The sequence below is a fragment of the Lepidothrix coronata genome, unplaced genomic scaffold (genome assembly GCF_001604755.1).
Source record: "Lepidothrix coronata isolate B3197 unplaced genomic scaffold, Lepidothrix_coronata-1.0 Scaffold237, whole genome shotgun sequence".
Classification (NCBI taxonomy): domain Eukaryota; kingdom Metazoa; phylum Chordata; class Aves; order Passeriformes; family Pipridae; genus Lepidothrix; species Lepidothrix coronata.
Window position 1 is genome coordinate 562,002 of NW_016690417.1, and position 23,218 is coordinate 585,219.

Genomic DNA, 23,218 nt, shown 5'->3' on the forward strand with positions numbered 1-23,218 from the left:
TGTCAGAAAAATAACTAGCGTATAAAAATGCCAGCTAAATCAGACGAACTTCCGTGAAAGTCTGGTGAAAGGCAGCATCTAATGAAAACCCTCGCTGGTTTTGCTGCATCACCACTCTCAGCTGATTGAGTTTTAATCATGGAAGGCTGTGTCTAGCCTGCACCTTTGAAAGCACTAGAGGTGATTTTCAGTTCCCTGCAGCTTTAAAAAGTCTCGGTTACCTATTTGTCTCCTTCCCACACAGCTGCCTCCTGCCTCCTCCCAAAGGCTCCAGGCACTGGAAGCAGTCAAGCTCATATGAACAGCATCGGGTCCCAGGGACCAGCGCAGGACAGAAAGGTCCTTCCCTCAACATCTATTCAGTCAGGCACGTGTCACCTATGGGGTATTTTACAACTCAGTTTTCTCAGCAGGAGCTGCAGGAGTTCACCCTGCTGGGCAACTTGAACCTGTTGCATTCAGCAATTCGGTTGCACACTCTGTCAACAACCATGTCCCACCTCCTCAGCTCCATCAGGATCCTCCTCCCTTTGCTGTGCCAGGATGGAATTGCTCCAGCACTGGGTCTTCATGAAACAAAGGCTCGTTGTTCAATTAAGGAATTATCTGATGTCATTTTTAGCTTCTGCATCTGCCTGTTCAATACACACCTACTGCAATGTCACTCAGATACCAAACCTATCAGTTAAGTACAGATGGAGCCTGAGGCTGTTTAGGAGGTGCTGAAACAAAGACTGCGCAAAAAAGAAACTGCAAGGAATGAGTATGGAAAACTAGTGAGCCAAAGCAGGGGAAGGGAAAAAGTGAAGAGATGCCTGGAAGTGATGCTCTATACCCCACTGTGATAGGAGCACTCCTCTCCATGGAACACTTCAACAGCTCCTGACAGCCCAGCATGGGCCACTCCTCTGGTTAAATCAGAAACAAAATATTGAGAAACAAAAGATACAGAACTGAGAGTTTAACAGATCTGCCATCCCCACAATTCCATCATGAACATACTCCCTGGACTGTGGCTAAAAGGGACAGACCTGAAGGTGCAGAGGACTGAGCATCTGTCCTGTGGTGAGCAGTGTGACCGTGGGAAGGGACACTGCCTAAGATGGCACCTGATGAGCTCTGAGCTCCTGAATCCTGAGTGAAGCCTGCTGCCAGGACACAGGTATGCCCACAGCCCCGCACATCTCTACATCACCACAAACCTTGTAGATCCGGGCAGCTCTGCTAACGGAAACAGCTAACGGTGAGTTGAGGTGGGTGTATCCAAACCAAGACCCGGTGATTCCCAAACGAGCTCTCTGAGGAGCCAAGCAAGTGAAAACAGGTGCTGACAATATTTCGGTGTCAGCTCACATCCAGATTCTCACTTACAGCCTCAAAGGACCCCCAATACAGAATTTAAGCTGGACCAGAAACTGCTAAACTTGTAAATTCCTCCCCAGGTTGCCAAAGGCATTTAAACAGATACCTGCAGAGCAGTCTCAGCCTGCCCTCACTCCATAAGAAGTTGTTTCTGTGATGAAGGTGCTCTGAGCACTCTGGTCACTACCAGCAGACACAGCCCCACAACTCAGATCAATCACAGACTGGTTTGGGTTGGGAGGGACCTTAAAGCTCATCTCATTCTACCCCCCTGCCATGGGCAGGAACACCTTCCATTAGACCACGTGTGACTCATGCAACTCTACTGCTGCACTGATCCCACCACATGCCACAGGGCAAAGTGACACTTGGCCCCACACAAATCATTCTGCATTTCCCAAACAAGACTTCTGGGATGGCTGTAGGTGCATCCTTGCAGCTGGCTGCTTCTTGAGCCCCCTGATTCCGAGAGCCCTTACATGGCTGCAGCTGCCTGTGGACTGCACCTCCCAGGTGCTGAAGTGACGGGAGGTCAGTGGGCACATTGCCATGCTTCGTAGAGTTTTGTATTTCAGACTTTTTCAGTAACTCCACAAGATTCATGAAGTGGAAGCAAAAACCAAGTGAGTTACTGAGTGCAGAGGGATTGAGGGACACAAGGACTTCCCAGCTTGTAAAGCTGATGGTGCCTGTAACCATGAACACCCTTGGCTCTGCTTTGGGTTTCAATCCATCCCCAGAGGACATGCTTTTTTCACTGTCAGGTGCCTGACTGGATGTCAGCCCAGGTGTGTCCAAAGGATGTCCTGAGCCATGCTTGCTCCCCAGGGCAGGACCTCCTCTTCTGCAGCTCCATGTGCAGCTCTGCAGCCAGGACAGGAGCTGAACAAATCACAGCCAGTGCTGTCACCCCAAATAGCAATAGTAGAAGGAAGGGGGAGCAACCCAAACCAGCTGCAACTGCTTGTTTTCCTAACTCAAACCAGCTCAAACCCTCCACTCTTCTCCGTAAGGAACTGTTGACTCCCGTAGGGACGGGAGTCCTGGACATCTCCTCCCTTCATTGCACTGGTTGTCAAGCTGGCAGGGAAATACTAAACACTTCTCTAGACTTCCTAAATGTCAAGAAAATATTTACAGGGCCCACTTGTGCTGAGCAGAACCACTAGCCCCAAGGGCAGACCTGCACCCTTGCCCGGCGCTGCCTGGCATGCTCCGGGCAATCAGTTTTATTAAACATTTGTGGTTTTCCTGCTGAAAAACCCAGTGAAAGATTAATGCCAAGAAGTGACTCCTCTGGGTCTGAAACTGTCAGGGAGCCAGGACACAGGGAAGGACGGAGCTTGCCTGTCCATTCCTTCCCTGATATTTTACAGCCAGAGAGATCAGCCGCAGTCTGGCCAGGACTGGGGCAAGGTTAGGGGGATCTGGGCTAATGCTGACCATGCTCTGGGGACACAAGAAAACTTCAGGCTCTCACTTGTGAACATTTCTCCAGCGAATACATTCATATAAAACCTTTTCCCATGTATGAGGTTTTTTTTTTGCTTTAAAACAGGATTGCTCTGGTCTCCAATTTTCTCCGGGCTGCAATCACAGCTTTGCAGTGCCTCCAGCTGCTGAAATCCTGTGCTAGGCATGGAAATGGGCTGGACACAGAGCTCTCAGCTCCTGGGAGGCTTCCAGCAGGGCTGGAGCCACGCGGTGATGCAAGCCGAGCAGGCAGGCTGGCAGCAGGACAAGTGACATCCCCGGCTCTGGTGTGTGTGCGGACTGGCCGGGGGAAAACGAGCGGAGCTCCCCTCCAGCCCCCCGGGCAGAGCGTGGGCGGGCAGCGCTTCGCCAGCAGCACCAGCCTTCCGTTCTTTCCAGCTTCAACCATTACACGTTAATGAAGGTTTTCTAATGAGCTATTTAAATAGTAATTAGAGGCTAGCACTGGAGAGAGAGATAAGTCCTGTGGGTATCTCGCCCTGCAAGAAAGGACCTGATAAGAAAGAAGTGAATGATTTTCTTCTGGGATCAATTCCAACGAGCAATTATCCCCTTGATACCAGGCTGCTTAATCAGGAGCAGGCTGAAAAACCCCTTGACAGTGGCAGGCGATGAATGGGCCACTTTCCCAGCGTTTTCCAAAGGAGGGCTGGAGGCTTTATGCCAGTACCTGAGATAGGAGATGATCCAGCAAATGCTGAGAGCTCATTTGATTTACATAAAATAATCATCAATGTTTCTTTTAAAAAAACTTCACACAGACAGAAGAATCATCAGCTTCGTTTCCTAATGGGTTCCCATCGCAGCTATTCAAGGGGTTTAAGTTTTATTTTATTTCAGATGCTGACCAGGAACCCATCCTTCGCTGCTTTGGGCAGGACAACGGTGTTGGGCTGGAGCGGTTCTCCCCCAGCAATTACAGAACATTTGAGCTGAGCAGTAACAGTTGTGCAGGACAAGATGACTCAGAGACTTGGCTAAAAACTGTCTAATTATCCTCTGATGTTGTCGGAGAGTTAAGTAAGCTTGAACATTTTAATAGGCTTATTTTCTCACCATTCTACTGCCTCAGGTGATCCTTTGTGTTGCAATACAAAATACTGTATCATGGGATTATTAAAAAAAACAAAGGGATGTGCTCAAACCATCATTTTTTTCTGTCACCCTCTGCCAGTGCCAGGCGACGCTGGCACAGGTTGCACACAACAAATGATGCAAAAAGGTTTGGCAAACAGCAGAACTAACAGCCAGGAGGGGTTTTTTTAAGGCTGAGTTTTACTCACTCTCTGCAGCGTAGTGTAGCCAGGAGAGATAACTGTACAGCAGGACACAGGGACAAAGCCTGGTGCTCATATGGGTGCGTGGAGCACAGTGAGGACACCTCGAGGGGTGCAGCCCTGGGAGTAGGAGCACGTGGCCCTGGCAAAGGCCAAAGAAAACCTGTGAAGGCGCTCTGCCCAGGCACACCTTGGTGATGGGAGATCACACACATGAGGAGTCCCGAGTGTGGGGTTGAAGGGACTATGTTACCCAGGCTGGGCTTTGCTCCCACACTGCCCTGTCCCCTGGTCTCAACAGGAGCTGAGGTGGGTTTTTTTTGCACAGCAACACGGTGTGTTTTCTGGGGGATTTAGAGTCTCCTTCTAATTTCCAGCCTGGCTTCATTCATGGTTCTTTGCACCTTCACCCCTGTGCACTGTTGGTTCAGCTTCAGTCTCTTCTCCCTTCCCTGTGCGCATCCCCCCTCACAGGCAATGAGCACAGGAAGAGCCCCTCACAGCCAGCCCCTCTCCGTAGCCCACACCCCAAGGTCTCCTCTGGCATGACAGCATCTTAATTTCCCTGATCTGCCTACAGATTTCCCTGCAGCTCCCACCTCACTGTTTGGGACCAGAACTGGTCACTCTCATGACACAGGGATAAATCAGAGCAAAGACCCTTCCAGCCCAGGAACCTGTCTGGGACACTCACTGGGCACTGATGCTTAGGGTACAGCTTCATGGTATAGCAGAGTCAGCTTCAAAGCTCCCTGCTGCCAAGAAGGGACATCTCAGGAGCTCCCCTTCCCTGAACCCCTTCCTAGTGCCTGCTCACACTCTTGGACTGGTCCTGGCACAACCTCAGATCCCACAGGAGCCATTCCCCTTGCAAACATGGAAAGAGGTCCTCCTCTTTTTTCTTTTTTTTTGTCAGGTTTGTTTTCTGCCATTGCAGAGCACTGAACTTGCTCCCTGGCTGGTCAGAAGAGCCTCAGGACTGCTCAGGCTCAGCAAAGCACACCAGGGAGAGCTGCAGAGGAGCAGGATCTTCAGCAGCAGCAGTGATGAGTTAAAGTGAGTCAGGTCATCCCATGACATCACATCCTGCGAGATGGAGAGGAGAGCAGGGAAATGGAAGAGTAAATCCTTCACAGCTTGCAAGAACAAACACGCTCAGGACACTGGGGGACACAACATTCCACAGCCAAAAGTGGGGTCTCTGCCCCACGTTTGCTTTCTACATGATCACACCACCGTGGGCTCCCAATGCAGCCACACATCACACAGGAACAGGCAGCACAGCTTCCCCTCCTCTCTTCCCTCTGCTCAGTTCCACTGACCCCAGGTCTGACTCATGCTCTGGGGGTGTCTCTCATGTTCCTGGATTTGTTGGACTCTGAGTGACTGTTGGCTCCACACCAACAGTCTGTGGGAGCAGAAATCCAACTGCACATCCTCCCAAGTATCTCTCCTGGACTCCATCATATTGCTTGTGTTTCTATCCTGAAGGGCATCCCGTTCTTTGTGTGTAATTTCTCCCAACTCCTTTGTTTTGATGATGATTACCAATTACAGGTAATCGTCAAATTTCATTAGCAATGTTTATATTTTGTGTCAAGGCCACTAAAAATGTAAAACAACATCATTTCCAAGGCCAATTTTTGAGCAACCCATCTAAGCACAGTCCTCACAGCCTAGCACTTTCCTCTCCTAATGGATTTAATATTCTCCTTTACTGCAGACCAGACAACTTAGATGTCTCTTGTCTGCTTTGTCGAGAAGTTCAGGTTTTTTATCTACTCTGGCATCATTTACTTTCAGAAAATCCGTATCTCATCTTATCCATTTTCCATGTTCTTAATTATTCTCTATTTTAATCTTTATTCTGAAGCTTTGCATACTCACAGATTCAGACTAACAGACACTTACGTGCCAAGAACACCTTCTCCCTGCTCCAGTCCATAGGCCTTGTTTGCTGTTCTCCAGCCAAACGACCCAACCCCTGTGCTTTGACAGATTTATTACAAACCCTTCTTCCACGACTTCAGCTTTTTGTGAGCCCTCTCTCATTCCTGGAGGAGAAGCTAGCTGCTCCTACCTGTTTCCATGCTCAAAGATCCTTGCCTGCTGAGTCCACGTTGGTTGTGGCACTTCCCATTCCCATGCGTTCAGCACTCTGTCTCTCTTTGTCCTCAGTGCCGCCAAAAACTTGGGCAAAGTTTTCACAGGTTTTTTTTGGGACTATACATAGATTATCCTATGTCTCTGTCCCATCCTCAGCACGTACAAGCCCCACTTCTCCTTTCCTGCTTCCCCTTTCATTTATACATCTGGACAGTTTCCAAGAGTTGTGCAACCTATCCTTTGCTATTTCCTTTAATAACCTTGGCAAGGTTGGATTTTGCCATACTTTCTGACTTGCTTGCTTTACAAAAATTTCAAAAATTCCTTTTTAGTACTGTTTTTCTTTCTCTTGGCTGTGGACTGCCAGATCTCCCTCAGCAGCATCTTCTCCCACCCACCAGCCCCGGAGTCCATTCCTTGTCCTTGAAGACTCTCCAGACCCTGCCTTGCCATCACGGGAAGCAGCCAGGTCCTGCTGTCAGCAGGAGGGAGCTGCTGGTGACTCACAGCCTTCCTGGCTGCAAGGCCATGGTCATTCTGTTTGTGTCATGCCAGGGGAGTGGGAGCCTTTGCAGGAGAGGCTTAATCCCACCTCGGACCTGGCAGGTGGGCAGAGATGTCCCGGCAGAGGGAACGGTGAGCCACAAAACCTGCTCATCAGCTAAAAGCCCTCCATCCCACACCTGGCTATCAGAGGAGCAACTTGGGCCGGTGCTTGTGTCCATCCCAGCTGGTCTTCTGCAGCTCCAGGAGCCGGGGCAGATTCTTGGAATCCCATGGAACTCGATAATCATCGCTATTATTTTTAGATCTTTCGTTTCAGCCCCTCTCCAAAGCAGGCTGAGGCTCCCCGAGCCACGCGGCACGGAGTGTCTGCAGTGCAAACCCACAAATATCCACAAAATTGGAGGAAAGAGGTAGGCGGGAGGAGGGAAACCCTAGGAACTTGCCCTGGGAAACAGCTCTGCACCAGCATTCCTCCCTGCAGGAAGAGTGCCCCGGTCACCACCAAAGGCTTTCCGAACCTGCCAGAAGGTCCTGCCCACACACCAGCTCGTGGATATCTGTGTCTCCCCAGGCAGGGAGCAAATCTCCCAGGAGCAGGACTCCAAACCTGTACTTCTGCATAAAGTCACTCCTCTGGAGCACCTTTCCTAGGACAGGTCTCCCCTCCAGTGGGAAGAGACACAGGAGCCTCAGTTGGCTGCGTGCTCCAGCCACGGGCTGCTCGTGCACCAGGCTCGGGGCTTTGCTACCTGAGGAGGTTTTTTACTGGGGAGGAGAAAAGGAAAGTGCTTCAAAAGAGGATGAGAAACATTGCAGCTCTTGGAATGGCTCCAGTCTTGGCTGGGAAGTTGAGACATGCCTTGGAGGGGATGGGAGTCCCCTTGGAAGATAATCAGAGATTTTGAGTCTCTCTTACTTCCTCCTATACAAAGTCAGGGAAACCAGAAAGTTGGTTCTCCACCCCCACCTCACACATGACAGCCTCTGCTCATGGCAGGACTGAGGGACACCTCGACAGGAAGCTCCAGATGGCCCCTTGGAAACTGCTGCTGGGGGAAGAGGGGAAGTTTCCAAACCCCCTCTGTGGCCAAGAGCAGGACAGTGAGATGCAGCGCTGGAGGGATCTCCCTTCCTAAGGGCTCGTCCCCACCATGGGGTACACATCCCATGAGCATGCAGGGTGCTGGGGCAATGCCAGCCCTCGGAGCATGAGGAAAGACCCCCTCTGACATCTGTTCAACCAGAGCTGCACATGGTGTGCTCAGCACTGCTGAGCTCCCCTCTCAGCCTCACACTGACCTCTCGTCACACCACAGCAACCCACCCACGTCTGCCACTCCTCCGAGCCACCACGGTGCTCCACAGGCACAGCCTCACTGGCTGGGAGGGTTCGTGCAGACCAACAGGTCCTGTGTCCATGGATCGATCACCTGACTACCAGTCAAGGGGCTGTGCAGCCCGGATGCACTACAGCTCATAAAATCACAGAATATCCTGGGCTGGAAGGGACCCACAAGGATCATCAAGCCAACCCCTGCCCCTGCCCAGGACACCCCAACAATACCATCCTGTCCCTGAGAATGTTGTCCAAACACTCCTGGAGCTCTGGCAGCCTTGGGGCTGTGCCCACTGCCCTGGGGAGCCTGGTCAGTGCCCAACCCCGCTCTGGGGGAAGAACCTTTTCCTGAGATCCAACTTAACCCTGCCCTGACACAGCTTAATGCTGTTCCCTCAGGTCTGAAGCTGCAAACCATGGTGAGGTCTCCCCTCAGTCTCCCCTTCCCCATGCTGAACAAATCAAGTGATCCCAGCTGCTCCTCGTATGGCTTCCCCTGTGATCCTGCAACAGGCAAACTGCATCGGAGGGATATTCTCCAGGGAGAGAATTTAACAGCCACAGTTAATACCTGTCTGCCCTCCCCTCCGTGCGTACCTGGAGGACATCCCTCTTTCTCCATACAATTCCCTTCACTACCCTAATGGAAGAAGAAACCCCAAACACAGGCTCAAGCTCCTGCAACTCTGCACCTGGCAAATGGAGTTAAGTTTAACACAGAACTTCCCCACACCCATCAGCAGAAGAGATAAACAACAGTGGGATCCAGGTGGCCACGCCCCCTCCATGCTTTCATGGGACCAGAGCAACACCCCTCTCTGCAAGATGCTGAGGGATAAAGAAATCCAAGCAAAACCCCCAAAGTAGCTTAGGGGCTTGGGATGTTCGCACAGAGGCTGCTCCCTACTGACGTTTCCTCCTAGTTAGAACCTCACACTGCATCTTGTAGGCAGCAAAATCCCTCCATTCACAAAGTCCCAGGGCCTTTGGGCTATGCCCATGTTGGACAGAAAAACAGAATTAGATTCCTCAGAAGAAGTCATACACAAGCTCAGGGAATAACTGGAGCCTGATGACATGTTATAGACACGGTGATGTTTATACAAAGAAGTAAAGGTCACACACTGACTAAATAACTCGGGTCTAAGGGCAGCCAAGAGACACACACAGTCTTCCTGGCACCTTGCAGGGCTCAAAGCCATTGCCTGAACTTCACGTGCTTCAGTTTCTCTATTTCTACAAGCAGCTATAGGAAACTGGTTATCTTTCACAGCATGGAGAGAGATCATTAACCAGTGGCAAGAAGGAAGCCTGAGAGCCTCCAAGGGCTCAAGTGACACCAGAGGTTACTGCAGCCTGAGCTGCACTAGCCAGCCAAGCATTCAGACAAGAGGGAAAGTTCAGTCCCCGCTGCCAACACTTGGCAGAGCAACGGGGCACTGGCTGACACTGCTCAGCCCAGCTGTGCTGCCTTGGACCTTCCCCAGCTCCCACCAACAGGACTGTGAAAGGAGGTAGAGAGGCTTGAAGTGCTGAAGATTCCCCTGGCACTGCCGTGGGAAGCTTCCAGCTCTCTTCACTGCTCCTATCAAGAACTCTTTTCTGGCCAGCAGGCTCTTCCAGCACCGGTGCACAGAGACAGGGATCCATGGCAAGGCAGGAAAATGAGTGCACAGGCTGAAAGAGGCTTGGACACTCATTTTTCCCATCAAAGGAAGCACATCATCCTCCCTTCACCCAAACATCCAGATACACATTGTCACGTTGCTCCCCTAAATCGCAGGCTGCCCATCCCTGTCCTGTTCCCAGGCGGTGCTGTGCCTCTCCAAGGGGTGAGTAAGGACTCAGACATGCAAATTCACAGGCAAGTGTGTGCGTGTTCCAACACGGAGGAGGCTGCTCAGCCCAGGGACTTGGCTCTTCCTGCAAACAGAGTCAGGGAACAGGCTCACAAAAAACCTAAGTCTCCAAATATTTTATTTTGATCCACGAGCCTGGCAAGATCTCCTGTGAACATCCATTCGGCTGGGACTACATGGGCCTTGGAGGAAGAAGGGGAAGTGGTAGGAAGTCAGAGACAGACTCGAGCACAGCTCAGGCTTGGGAGGACTTTCACTCTTTCTAAATAAACACAGAAGCCTTGATGTTTAAGGACAGAAAGCTTTTCTACTTGTGGCTCTTGGTTTGTGTGTTTGAGCAAAGGCTTCTTGGGCATCCGCCAGCCTGACTGAAGAACTCGGAGTCAGTAACAAGGTGAGAGGATCCTGCTTGGCACAGATCAGAGCAGGGTAAGAGGTACCAGCATCCAGCTGGTAAGATGTGAGGGAGCAAGACACATTTGATTTTGTCTAAAAAACATCAAAGAACCATAGAATGCCCCAGCCCTCAGAGTGTTCAAGGTCAGGTTGGATGGGGCTTGGAGCAACCTGGTCTAGTGGAAGGTGTCTCTGCCCATGGCAGGGTGTGGAATGAGATGGGCTTTGAGGTCCCTTTCAACCCAAACCAGCCTGTAATTCTGTGATTCTTTGAGTGACAACTGGAGAGAGATTGCTCAGCTCAGCAGCCAGCACATCACCCACACGGGACATGGCTTTCAAACAGTCTTCTTGGCTCATGTGCCAGAGACTCTGATGCCACTGATGGCCGGTGCCGGTGACCATCGGGACAGCCCGTGGCACCTGCAGTGCTCTGCAATAGCTCAGGTGAGTGTAGCACCTTTGTCTCCAGGATGCCAGCACATTCACGCTAAAATGTTAACTGGCTGTTCATATATCCAGGGGTTGGGTGAAACAGAAATGGGGTGTAAGAAAAGGGAAAGTAGCAGGTCAGAGTCTGGGAAAATCCAGGAAAGTCCATGAATGTAAAGAACTGAGAAGAGCTGAGAGAGTGGGAACATGAAATCAGCCAACTGCCCTTCTGCGTGGAGATATGAAATCCAAAGGAGGCCCCGGTGGAAATGTGAGGTGAGCTCATGCCAGTATAGCAGCTGCCATCCATTTGTCTGTCCATCCGTCCGTCCACGTGGCCAGAGTGACCACGTTGCAAACCAGTGAAGTCACAGCTCCAGAGACTCAGAACAAGCCTGTGATGTGGAAGATACTGTGACTGGGATCCCACTACTCTCCAGATTGGTGTATTTTGTGATTACTGACCTTACAGAGGGAAGCTCAGGCTCAGGAAATAGGCTCCTTTATTCCATGCCTCCATAAGAAACTCCATGTATTTCTGCTTTCCTTCTCTGCCCAGAGCAGAGTGAAGCTAGGAGCCATGTCCAGACCCCAAGCCTCAGCTACAGCTCCATGGGATGAATTATTAATTTCTGTAGCTGAACACTAGATATATCATCAACACAGAGACAAATAAGATGAGCCTCAAAACCTCTCTCTTTATTCTTCTTTCCCCCTTTTTCCAGGTGTACAGGACTGAGTTCTGAGTTGCTCAAAATGATGTTTTCCCACCTGACTCCAGAGAGGTAGGGATCTAGAGACAGGTTTCATAGAATCACAGTCTGGTTTGGTTTGGTTTGGTTTGGAAGGGACCCTAAAGATCATCTTGTTCCACCCCTTGCCATGGGCAGGGACGCCTTCTACTAGACTAGCTTGCTCAAAGCCCCAAAGCCCCGTCCAACCTGGCCTTGAACACATCCAGGGATGGGGCAGCCACAGCTACTCTGGGCAACCTGTGCCAGGGCCTCACCACCCTTACAGGGAAGAACTTCTTCCTAATGTTTCTTTCATTCATTCTAGGAAACTCCAGGACATGCTCAAACCAGACTCTGGTTCAAAGGAGAAAGGTGAAAATATAGAAATTAGGAGTCTTCAGCAATGAAAATCTCCAACCATTTCCCCAGCAGGAGCAGCCGCACACCCAAGGTGGAAGAGCCTGAAGGTATGAGAGGACTTGATGGCAGGTGTCCAACACAGCAGCTCTCCCTGCCCCTGCCCCGTCCTGATGGACATGGCTGTTGCTGCTCCAGTGTGGATCAATACTTTCAGTTAATACAGCCCGTGATTTTGTGAAGCTCACAAAGCTCAAACCTCACAAAGCTCAAAACCACTTCAAGTCCCTGATCCACACAAGTGGCTGGAAATGCCCACGGGAGGCAGAGTGCCCGCTGCAGCCCTGGCAGCCCTGCTGTGCTGTGCCACGCTGGGAGAACAGGCTGGGACAGCGCTGCCGCAGTGCCTCAGTGTGTGCTGGCCCTGGCAGGAAGCCGTTTGTCTGCAAGGCAAGGAAACAAGGAGGTTTTGGAGATGGCAATCCCATGCAGCTTCTCACTGCTTTTCCCAGCTACTGATCCAAGAGTGCCTGTGTTTACTTCCAGCCTTCCTCTCTGCTCCACTGCCAAGGAGCCTCATCCACCGGATGCAAACCACTCCACCAGGAAACACGTTGGACTGCATCAGATAAAAGGGCCATTGCACAGAGACACTTTGGTGGCATTAACCCTGCTCTACCTGGTCCTGGATTAGGGCAGCAGAGGCGACCCCACGCATTGCCTGGTCTCTGCTCCTGGAGTCCAAGTTGTTGTACTTGGGGCTGCTCCGCAGTGTGACGGTGCTGCAGCTGAAATCCTGCCCACATGGCACTGAGATACTCGCACGGAGGGAGGATGGACATGCCAACTGTGCGTGGCTGTGGCTCTGGGTTCAGACCCCACACACTGGCTGCAGCGGCTCCATCACAGCAGGGTGAAGTGGGACATGTGAGATGGCACTGTGGGAACTGGCAGTGCAGCCAGACCGACATCACCAGGGTCTTTGGCGACCCACTGGTCTGAGAATGCCTTCAAGGAGCAAATGAGATGGGACTGCCCCACGAGTCATGGTGGCTTAGCAGACACTGACCATGGGTTGATGGGTCCTGGCTCATCATCTCCTCTGGCAAAAGCAGGGGCAGTGCTGCCTCCTTGGACTGTCTGGGCACAGCGGCCCCTGGGCATGGCTGCGAGCGCCCACTCAAGACCTGCCAGGACCTTCCTCCAAAGGCATAACCCTCAGGAGCAGCATGAGGTAAAGCAGGGCTCAGAACACCAGGACTGCCTCTGGCACAGCTGCTCCTATCAACCTGGATGTGTCATATCCCCCATTTCCCATCACTCCCTGCAGTCTCATGTGCTCTCTGCAGCACAGTGGGTCACCATCCATGAGGGCACCACCACTCATATGATCTCACACTTGGCAGGAGAGGGAGGCAGGGAAGCAAACAGTGATTAAAGAAAAAAAACGCATTCAGCTGTCAGAAAAAGTTTCTTCTGCAGAGAATTGCAGAACATCATGGAATCATTAAGGTTGGAAAAGCCCTCTGAGATCACGAGTCCAACCAGTGACTCAGCATTGCCAAGTCCACCACTAAACCATGTCCCCGATTGCCACATCCACATGTTTTTTAAACATTTCCAGGGATAGTGACTCCACCCTGGGCAGCCTATTTCAATGCCTGACCATCTTTTCTGTGAAGAAACTTTGCCCAATATCCAATCTAAATCTTCCCTGGCACAACTTGAAGCTATTTCCTCTTGTCCTGCCCCTTGTTCCCTGGGAGCAGAGCTGGATCCCCCCCCTGCTCCCCCCTCCTGTCAGGGATTTGCAGAGCCAGAAGGTCCCCCCTAAGCCTCCTTTTGTCCAGGCTGAGCCCCCCCCCAGCTCCCTCAGCCTCTCCTGCTGCTCCAGACCCTTCCCCAGCTCCGTTCCCTTCTCTGGACACGCTCCAGCCTCTCAGTATCTTTCTTGCAGTGAGAGGCCCAGAACCGAAGGCAGGATTTGAGGGGCCTCAGCAGTGCCCAGCACAGGGGATGGTCCCTGCCCTGGCCCTGCTGCCACACCATGGCTGGTACAGGCCAGATACCACTGGCCTTCTTGGCCACCTGGGCACACCTGGGCTTGTGTTCAGCTGCTGCAACCAGCACCTCCAGGGCCTTTAAGCCCGGCAGAAATGTTTGTATTTTCCACACATTTGCAGCTCCCTGACCCTGCACAAGGGTATGGGGCTGGGCTGTCTGTGTCCCACCACACTGTCACTGCTGCTGCCATGGCTGAGGGTTGACATCTCAACATTTCTCCTTTAGCAAGAGGATGACAGTGCACAACTGACCCTCCTGTTCAGCTGAGGCAGGTGAGAAATAACCCCATGAGTGAGCTTACACCAAGGTGACAATCTAATAGAGCTTGGAAGGAAATCTCTGAGCAATCTCTTCTCCCCACCCAGCCCACTGTCTTTATTTAGTAATCCCAAATATTCCAGTCTTATACACACACACACACATACACACACATATATATATATATACACACTTCCTTAAACCACAGCTCTCCTGTCTCCTCTTCCTCTGCTGAGGCATATTGGTTGGTCCCAACACTGTGGTGATCAGAGGGCAGAGGGAGGGGACAAAACCTCTGCTCTTCCTCAGCTCCATTCCCAAACCAAGCTCCATCCGTATTGAGAAATTCCAACATTTCCATTATGGTAGAAAGGAAAAGAAACCCTACAAACACCTGAATCCCCAGCAAAGCCAGTGTCCCTGGAGGAGTAGCAGCAGGCTGAGCAGGGAGTGACAAACAGCCACCATTGTGGCCATGTCTGCCCACGTTCAGATGCCCTTTGTCTTCCCTGTGTTTTAAGCAGGATAAAGGCTATTTTACAGTGTCCTTCCATCACACGTGCCCCCATTGCTGTACTGACTGTCTGGGGCAGCAGCTCACCTCATCTTGCTCTTAACTCTTAAAAGGACCAACCATGGCCTTAAGCCAGTGCATCCAAAACACAAATCCCGCCTAGACCTGAGGATTGGAGCAGGAGATGGGCCACTGACAGTGTTTGGTTGCTGAAATTAAGGGCTAAGCAGAAGCCCCAGTCACCCCTCCTGGGTCCTTGGTTTCAAGCAAGCTGTGCCCAGGCTCTGTAAAATCACTCAAATTCACCCCAACCTGGTGAGCAGCAGAATTACTGATGGGACAGAACTGCATACCAGGATCCATCCAGGTAGAGGCAGGAGGCTCCCTTTTTTTGAAGAATACCTGGGGAAAAAACCCCCTATTTACCAGCTTTGCCGTGCTTTAGCCTGACTGCTAGTCCTGCTCTGCTAATCCCTCCCAGTGCTCCTGCACGCCTGCCTGGGCCTGCAGGGAAGGGATCCTGTGTTTGACATCCGTGTTATTGTGCCTTGCTCGCTCTCACGCTCGCTGGCCCAGGGCCAGCAGCAGAAGGACACAACCTTGAGCCGGGCTGGACCCTGCCTTTCCCAGCAACTGAAACGGGAGAGGGGCTGGAGCAGGAAAAACAAGGAGGCAGCTTTTCCCTTTCTTTGGGTGGCGATCCCCCCACCCTGCCCAGCACAGACATTCCTGACACGGTGCCAGGGTGGACAGCGGGCAGCCCGCGGGCAGCAAGCGCACAGTCCCAGGCCGGGAGGAAACCTGCAGCTCCCTGCTAAGGGCGATACCAGGCTCTGACTCACCCGGCCAGCACAGCTCACACAGATCCAGCAGGGGAACTGTCCTCAACAGAACCATCCCTGAACTCCACACGGAGCCGCACTGGGAACAGCTCGGCACTGGCTCTGCTCTGGGGTTGATGTTTTGCATTTCTCCCAGTCCATAACCTGCACTAAACTCACACTGCTGATGCTGCAGCTCCAGTCACAGTGGCAGAGCATCCAGCCCACACCTCCCGGACGTGCATCTCCTCTCCAAGCTCTTCTGCTTGCTGCCCCACAGTGCCCATGCACGGTGCTGTCCCTCCCCACAGCCCTCGCAGCTGGGGGCGGGCAGAGAGCTATGGGGACACAGAATCATGGAATCATTAAGATTGGAAAAAACATCTAAAATCATCAAGTTCAACAGCTCCCCCAGCACTGCCAAGCCCACTACTAACTCATGTCCCCAAGTGCCACATCCATACATCCATCTCTGAGGATTGTGACTCCACCAGTGACCCTTAGCAGCCTGTTCCAGGGCTTGACAATCCTCTCCACGAAGAAGTTTTTTCCTCAATACTGGTCAGGGGATGCATGTTTGTTCCTAGACGTGGCAGGAGTTCTTTGAAAATCAAAAAAAGCAACACCAAGGCTATATATGATTTAAAAAAACTGTAGTAAGGTCTGCTGGGGTTTACAGTTTTAATTGCTGATGGCTCTGCTGCAGTAAAAACATCTTCTACCATATTGACCACCTCCTTGACCATATTCTGGGTAATGTTCTTGGCTAACAGTTTTAAACTGAAGGAGGGCTGATTCAGATTACCTGTACGGAAGAAGATTTTACTTTGAGCGTGGTGAGGCCCTGGCACAGGTTGCCCAGAGAAGCTGTGGCTGCTCTGTCCCTGGAAATGTTCAAGGCCGGGTTGGACAGGGCTTGGGGCAACGTGGTCTAGTGGAAGGTGTCCCTGCCCATGGCAGGCCGGTGGAACGAGCTGGCCTTTAAAGGTCCCTTCCAACCCAAACCATTCTGTGATTCTGTGATTCTCAAGATAAGAGACACAACCTGCAGACACAGTGTCCACTTACCATGTTCCAGAGACAGATCTGCCATAAAATGCCCAAGATTCCACCTGTTTCTAACAGGAATGCTTCACAGAGATGGTCCTAACCAGCTTCAAGTCAGCTGAGATGGTGGCAGTGGCAAACATCATCCATTCCTCACTTGGTATCGCAGCATGAGGCAGGCACCCCGGGCAGGGCAGGGACCCTGGGCAGGGCAGGCAGGTTTCCCAGGCAGGGCAGGGATCCCGGGTAGGGTAGGGACCCCAGGCAGGTTCTGTCTCTGGGCCAGGGCTGCCCCTCGCAGATCTGGCTGCTCCACTTGGCTCAGCCAGGCTCTGCTCGCCCGCGGGCACAGAAGTGCTTGGGAAACGGGGACCCAGGGTCCCGGGAACAGCAATCAGGGGAGGAAGCAGCAGGCCCAGAACTTTTGCAGATGAGACAGGAAGGGATTACACATATCCCACCGCTCCAAACATGCGTCCCCCTTGAACAAAGCCGTTCCTGCCTCTGTGTGCAGCCGGGGCTGGGAACGGGCTCCCAGCTGCTCTGGGAACGCCACGGATCACTTTCCTTTCCCACTGTCAGCACCTGCTTAGAGGTTACATCCTACGACCTTAAGGGTAACGCTGTATCACAGTTTTATTGCCCTGAGAAAGAGATGGAGATGATAAACCAGGGCGAAGCCGAGAAGCCCCATCCCCTCCTTCCCCCCCGCGATCCCTCCGTCCCCAGCGGACGCGCAGCCCGGGGTCTGTGCCGGGGAGCCGCGTCCCTTGAGGGCAGCCTGCGTGCGCTCTCTCCCATCAAGCTGCAGAGCAAAGCAGGAAAAATATGAACATATATTTTTAGCAGCAGCAAATTATTTCTCTTACAGAAGGAATATTTCCATGCTGGGCTTTTTCCCTTCCCTTATCACAGATTGTATATTTAGAGCGTGAGAACTTTACCTCGCACAAACAAGGGCTGCCAGGCCCCATGCTCAGGCAGGGAGCCACTGCTGGTCTGTCGGACCTGCCCCTTTTTGGGACCAAAGCCCCCATCTTCTCTCCACAAGTGGGAACTGCCAAAGAGAGAGCTGCTTTTGGGATATAATGTGAAAAGGAAGGGAAAAGGCACTCCGGAGAGTTATCAATCAGCACATTCATGATCTCAGAGCTGCTGAGCTGTTGGAAACACGGGGCAGACTGTGAGTCCTGACACAGCCACCAGCAGCAGTACAGGCTTCACTGCTTCCCCCTGGTTGCAGGTGCACGAGGGATCCCAAGGGACGGCTGGAACGGTTGGGGACATCCCCAGGGCCATCTGGCTGCTAAAACACATTGCACTTGCCAGCAGAATGTCTCACCCAAAGAGTGGCTTTACAGCCTGCCCTGCACAGAGCCTGTGAATGGAAGGCCTCGGGTGTTCAAATCCCCTTCCTAACACACAGATGCATGTGCACAGAGTGGGGAGACAAATCACTGCAACCTCTGTTTTCACTTTGCTTTCCCATCCCTCTGGTATGCTGGAGGCTGGGCAGCCCTGCCTGCCTCCCTGCCTTTCTTCCTGCCTCCTGCCTGCTTCCCTGCCTGCTTCCCTGCTTGCCTGGCCCTGTTGGGAGCTGCTCTCTGGAAGGGAAGCCGCAGCCAGCCGGCAGCCCTGGACTGCACTACGGAGGCTTCTCATTCCTAGAGAGGAGGCTGATTTCACAGCCCAACCGTGGCAAACATCTCTGCGATTTTTGGAGTTTGTCATGGATGAGCCATCAGGAACTGCTGGATCCTCATGCCCTGCTCCACCAGGGAGTGAGACAGCACAGTTCCTCCTGGCCCATGGACCCAAACCCGTCCTGTGGCCCCTCTAACGCAGATTTAACGCATTTCAAACAAAAATGCATCAAATGCCATATTTCCACACCAAACATGGGGATTTCACGGTCTGGGTGACTTTCATGACATCAAGATTGATACAGACTCTTAATCATAGGTAACAGTTGCTGGATGCAGCCCCAGGATGAGGGCTGGGTGTCTTGGATGCCTGTCTGGCTTTGCCCCTCTCAACTTGGCCCTGTTTATTTTCCTCACATCTCGGCTTGGGCACTGCCCTCCCACTGAGAACAACATGTCAAGTCATTGGGCTTCTTGCAAATCACAGCCTTGGGCCTTCTGACCTGCCCTGAGACAACTCCAACAGCAGCACGGGAACAGAAGCAGATCTGACTACTCCAACACTCGTGGGCAGTGGCTGCAGTGCAGAGGCCAAGCCCTCAGTGAGCTGTGCCCTGTGCCTGCAGCTCCCACAGTGGCCCAGGCAGATTTCAGTCATTTCAGAGAAGGAGTGATGCCCGCCAACTCAAGGTGGGGTGAGTTGCTTGCCATCAGACATCCAGAGTCTCATCATCAGGTTGCCAGTGCAACACAGAATCACAAAATCACAAAACCGTTAAGGTTGGAAAGGCCCTCTAGGACCATCAACGCCAACTGTTCCCCCAGCACTACCAAGGCACCACTAAACCATCGCCCCAAGTGCCACATCTACATGGCTTTTAAATCCCTCCAGAGATGGAGACTCCACCACCACCCTGGACAGCCTGTGCCAGTGCTGAACAACCTTTTCAGTGAAAAAACTTTCCCTAATATCCAATTTAAACCTCCTCTGGCACAACTGAAGGCTATTTTGACTTGTCCTTGTTGCTTGTTACTTGAGAGAAGAAACTTACCCCAATATCCTAAGGCTCATCCTTGCTGGAGCAGGCACTGCTGGCAGGAGTGTGGTGGTGGGCAGTGAAGCGAGGCCCAGGCTGTCAGTGAAGCCTGTCTCACAGGTCAAGTTTGGAATATTTATACATCTCCACCTGTAAACTGCTTTTCCTACTCTGTTCAGTGCAAACTTGAATGTTCAGGAAAAGAACGGCTTATCTGGCATGCTAGCATTCTCATTTTTAATCCACTTGATCCAACTTTCCACCAATTAAGGGATTTTTCCAGCCATGAGTTTTTCCATTGCTGCAAACGTGTCACCTCCAAACTCAGTCCCTTACCCCACGTGTCCTTGCTGTGGGAGCTGTCTCCAGAGATGTTCCCACCTGCTTGAGACCCAGGGTGGCAGCATAGGCAGGGCTCTGCCCTGTGCATCACCATGGCTCTCATGGCTCTTTTATTTCTGATAATGACATCTAAGTGCAGTTTAGAAAGCATCAGAGGGATTTCCACTCTTGGCAGATGAGCTGGGGCCATGGCAAGGCTCCGAGTCTCTCCCATTCCTAACCTGGAAGAGGGGAAGAGAGAGTAGAGCCAGCACAGCCAGCCTATGAACCCAGGTTCTCTCAGTCACCTCTAAGGGTTAACACAGGCTCAGTCCTCAAGAGACCACATGGATTCCTCTCCAGTTTTCCTCTCAGTAACCTGATCACAGCTCCTGAGCAGGGCTCTCAGAGGCACTGGTCAGAGGAGTGCCTCCTCACAAAATTAAGGAATTGTTAAAGCTGAAAAAGACCTTTAATATCATCAAGTCCAACCATCAACCTAGCACCACTACTATGTTCACCACTAAACCATGTCCTCAAGTACCACATCCACATGTTTTTTGAATACTCCATCTCATGCCCATATTTCCACCACCCTGCTGCATCAGGGCCAGCTCCACACCCACAGCACAGCTCTCCTCATCATGGCCTGAGCTATCTCTGATCCCTTCACCTGGGGAGGCTCCAGCAGAGAAAACCTCCTTAAAGAGCTGAGTTCACCTTGTCTGTCCAGTGCCTCTGGAGAGCCAAAACCCTGTGGGGTGGAGAAGACCAACAGCTCATAGTGCAAACCTCCCAGCCCCAAAGACAGGAGGAGGAAACTCCCACCTCTAAGCTGGGACAAGCCTTCCTCACTTACCTCCTTCACACCCTCCTGGTTGCAGGCAGAAGAGTTAGATCAGCCTGGGCACAGTTCCTCTGAGAGGAACTGGTCACTCACTGCAAAGTCTGACAAGGCAAGAGCTCAGATGCAGGAGGTGGCATCTCCAGCTCCTTCCCGAAAAGAGCTTGAACTTCTGCCCTGGCTCATGCATAGACTTGGCCATCTCTGGAAAGGTGACAGATGAGTCTGGGGCTTGGGGGAGCTCCAATGACAGTGATCAGAAGGAACAGGCTGTAGTGGTGACGAGAGGGTTTGTCAGGAGGTCCCTCCATTAGCCCCAGAAGCCACCCGGTGTAGGGAGCCAGTTCCTCTGGGAGAGGGTCAGCAGGCAGGAGGAAAAGCAAGCAGCAAAGGCCAGCTCTCTGCCAAGACTCGTTTCTCCCACGGCTGGGGCCAAGATCAGTTGCAGCGATATCAGCCCCACTGGTGTGTGGAGTTGGCTCATCTCTGCCGAACTGAGCTCTCTGGCAGGGAGTTGTGCGGGGCTGAGCCCGGGAGCTGAGCTACTCCATGTGAACCACCACGAGCTGGAATCCCACTGAAATCAGAGCACACTGGACACAGTGTTCAGAGCACAGCCGTCCTGCAGCCGAGCTGGCAGCGGGCAGAACCAGCACTGGTGTCTCTCACATGCTCACCAAACACACAAAAAATGGTGCTCGGTGGCTCTTCCCAAAGGAGAGGCTCTCGGACAGCCCAGGAAACAGAGGATGGGCAGAGACAGGGACTGTCTGCTGCTGAAAGACTGAGATTAACAGGGGAAAGTAGGAGGCTGGAAAACATTTGCATGTTTCTTATGACCTGGATTTCCAAGAAAAGTGGCTTGGAAAGGACCAACAGGCTAAAACTCAACCCCTGGCTTCATCCTGGAACAGGGATCTGGACAGTTTGGGCTCCCTACAGGCAGTGAGTGACCAGGCTGAGCCAGCAGGCAGGACTGTGGATGTGGGACTGGTGGCTGGCAGAGCAGTCCAGCACCAGGCAGGCATTTCAGGAACCAAGGAACCTCAGCTATTCCTGCCTCAACACTTTCATCCAGAAAAATGCTTCAAACGGGGGGAGGGGGCGAAGCAAAAAGTGATAGCCAAAAGTGGACAGGAAAGTAGATGCCTGTTTGGGGCAGGGTTTGAATTGAAAACTCAGACAGTGGGTGTGTGAAAATGAGATTTCCAGGCAGATGCCTTCTCTCCTGTGTGACCAGGAACAAACCATCCCACATCAGAAGATGCATGTCCATGCATATCTCTCATCGGGTGTTTCCAAACCTGCTTTCTGCCCAGCCCCTGCATGGAGGGGGGCACTGCTCTTCCCTTGTTATCTTCTTATTGTGGTGTTATCACCCCAGGAACATTTTAGATGCTTGGGAAGGCAATCCCTGGGCATGTGCTCCAAGAGCCAGGAGGAGCAGCAAGTTTTCCCCTAGGAGCCATACTCCTGTGTTGCTGTGGTTACTACTGAGGGACACGAATGCAAGAGACCTGAAGCACCCAGAATCCCCCAAAGATTAAGCCTGAAGGCTGGGTGAAGACTTCACCCATTTTTGCTGTTCAAGTCCCCCGTGCAGGCAGAGCTGCTGTGAACACTCCTGGTGTGAAGGTGAAGACCCCGACCCATCCTGCCACCCCTGGCAGTGAGCTGTCACCTGTGGAGTGGTGGCACTGAGGAGGGGGCAGAGGCAGGCTGGGCACAGCGCTGAGGGAGGAGGATGAGGGCAGAGCTGCCGTCCAGGGCTCTGCGATGCAGCTGCAGCTGACAGCTGCAACACAAACCATCTGCCTGTTTGGGGCTGCACGGGAGGGAGGGCAGCAGGAAGGGTTTCCACGATGAGAGGCCAAGAGGGAGGCAGAGTCTCCCATGAGACAGAGACCTGAGTCTGGGGGAGGTCCTCCCGCGATAACCGTCTGTGCAAGGCTGAGGTTACCCGGGGCAGTGGAAGGAGGGGTCAAGTCCTCTGTGAAGGGTGTTCAGAAAGGATCAAGGCAGAGAAATTGAGGCATTAAGAGATAAGATGCAGTCCCTGTAAAAACAGTCCCCAGCAGTTTGGGGGTAGGTTCCTTCTGCCCCTCAGCCTATAGGAGCCTCCAGTCAGCTCCGAAGGGAAGAAAAAGCTTAATTCAACCTAAACCAAACAGCTGTGGGCAGCAGCACCTTGCACTGTGGATCTGGGGTTCATTTATAGACCGCTTAATTCCTCTGCATACAATGATCTTTCCTTGCTCAGGATCTGTTGTTTCACTTATCCTGCCATGGCAGCAGTTTGATGGATGAATTTAAGGGTCATATCCAGTAGTTCGCTCTGGATTCCCCCTGCTGCACCACTAGATCCTTGCTGACATGCAAGTTAGGAAAATCCCATGCAGTCTCCAGCACATGAGACCCCACAGGCCAGGCACCGAGGGACTATTCTCTTTCTGGAAGGATGAGAAACTCATTACCACCACAGATGGCTTGGCTCTTCCAGGCCTCTCGCCTCAAATGCCAGCCCCGCAAAGGCCACGGGCTTTATGAGATTACAGCTACTCGGAGTTTATGAGGTTACATAAAACATTTATGGTGGGTGCATTAGTAACACAGTGGCCTGTATTTACGGTTGGTGCCTGAGCAGGGCTGACCCCCAGGCTGAGCTGGAGCCCATGTGCTGGTATTTAGATGCCTTCCCTCAGCACAAACAGCTGGGCTCGGCCGAGCAGCCAAGGGCAGCTCAGATGTCATCTCTCTGCTCCAGCACCACCCACGGGCTGCGGGACCACGGGCTGCGGGACCCGCCGAG

At 52.3% G+C, this 23,218-nt stretch overlaps 1 protein-coding gene across 1 annotated transcript in view; it reads right to left on the bottom strand.

The window, feature by feature from the left end:
* The window catches only part of EXD3 (exonuclease 3'-5' domain containing 3), a 293,521-nt gene that overhangs the window by 66,089 nt on the left and 204,214 nt on the right, over positions 1 to 23,218 (bottom strand). The window lies entirely within an intron of this gene.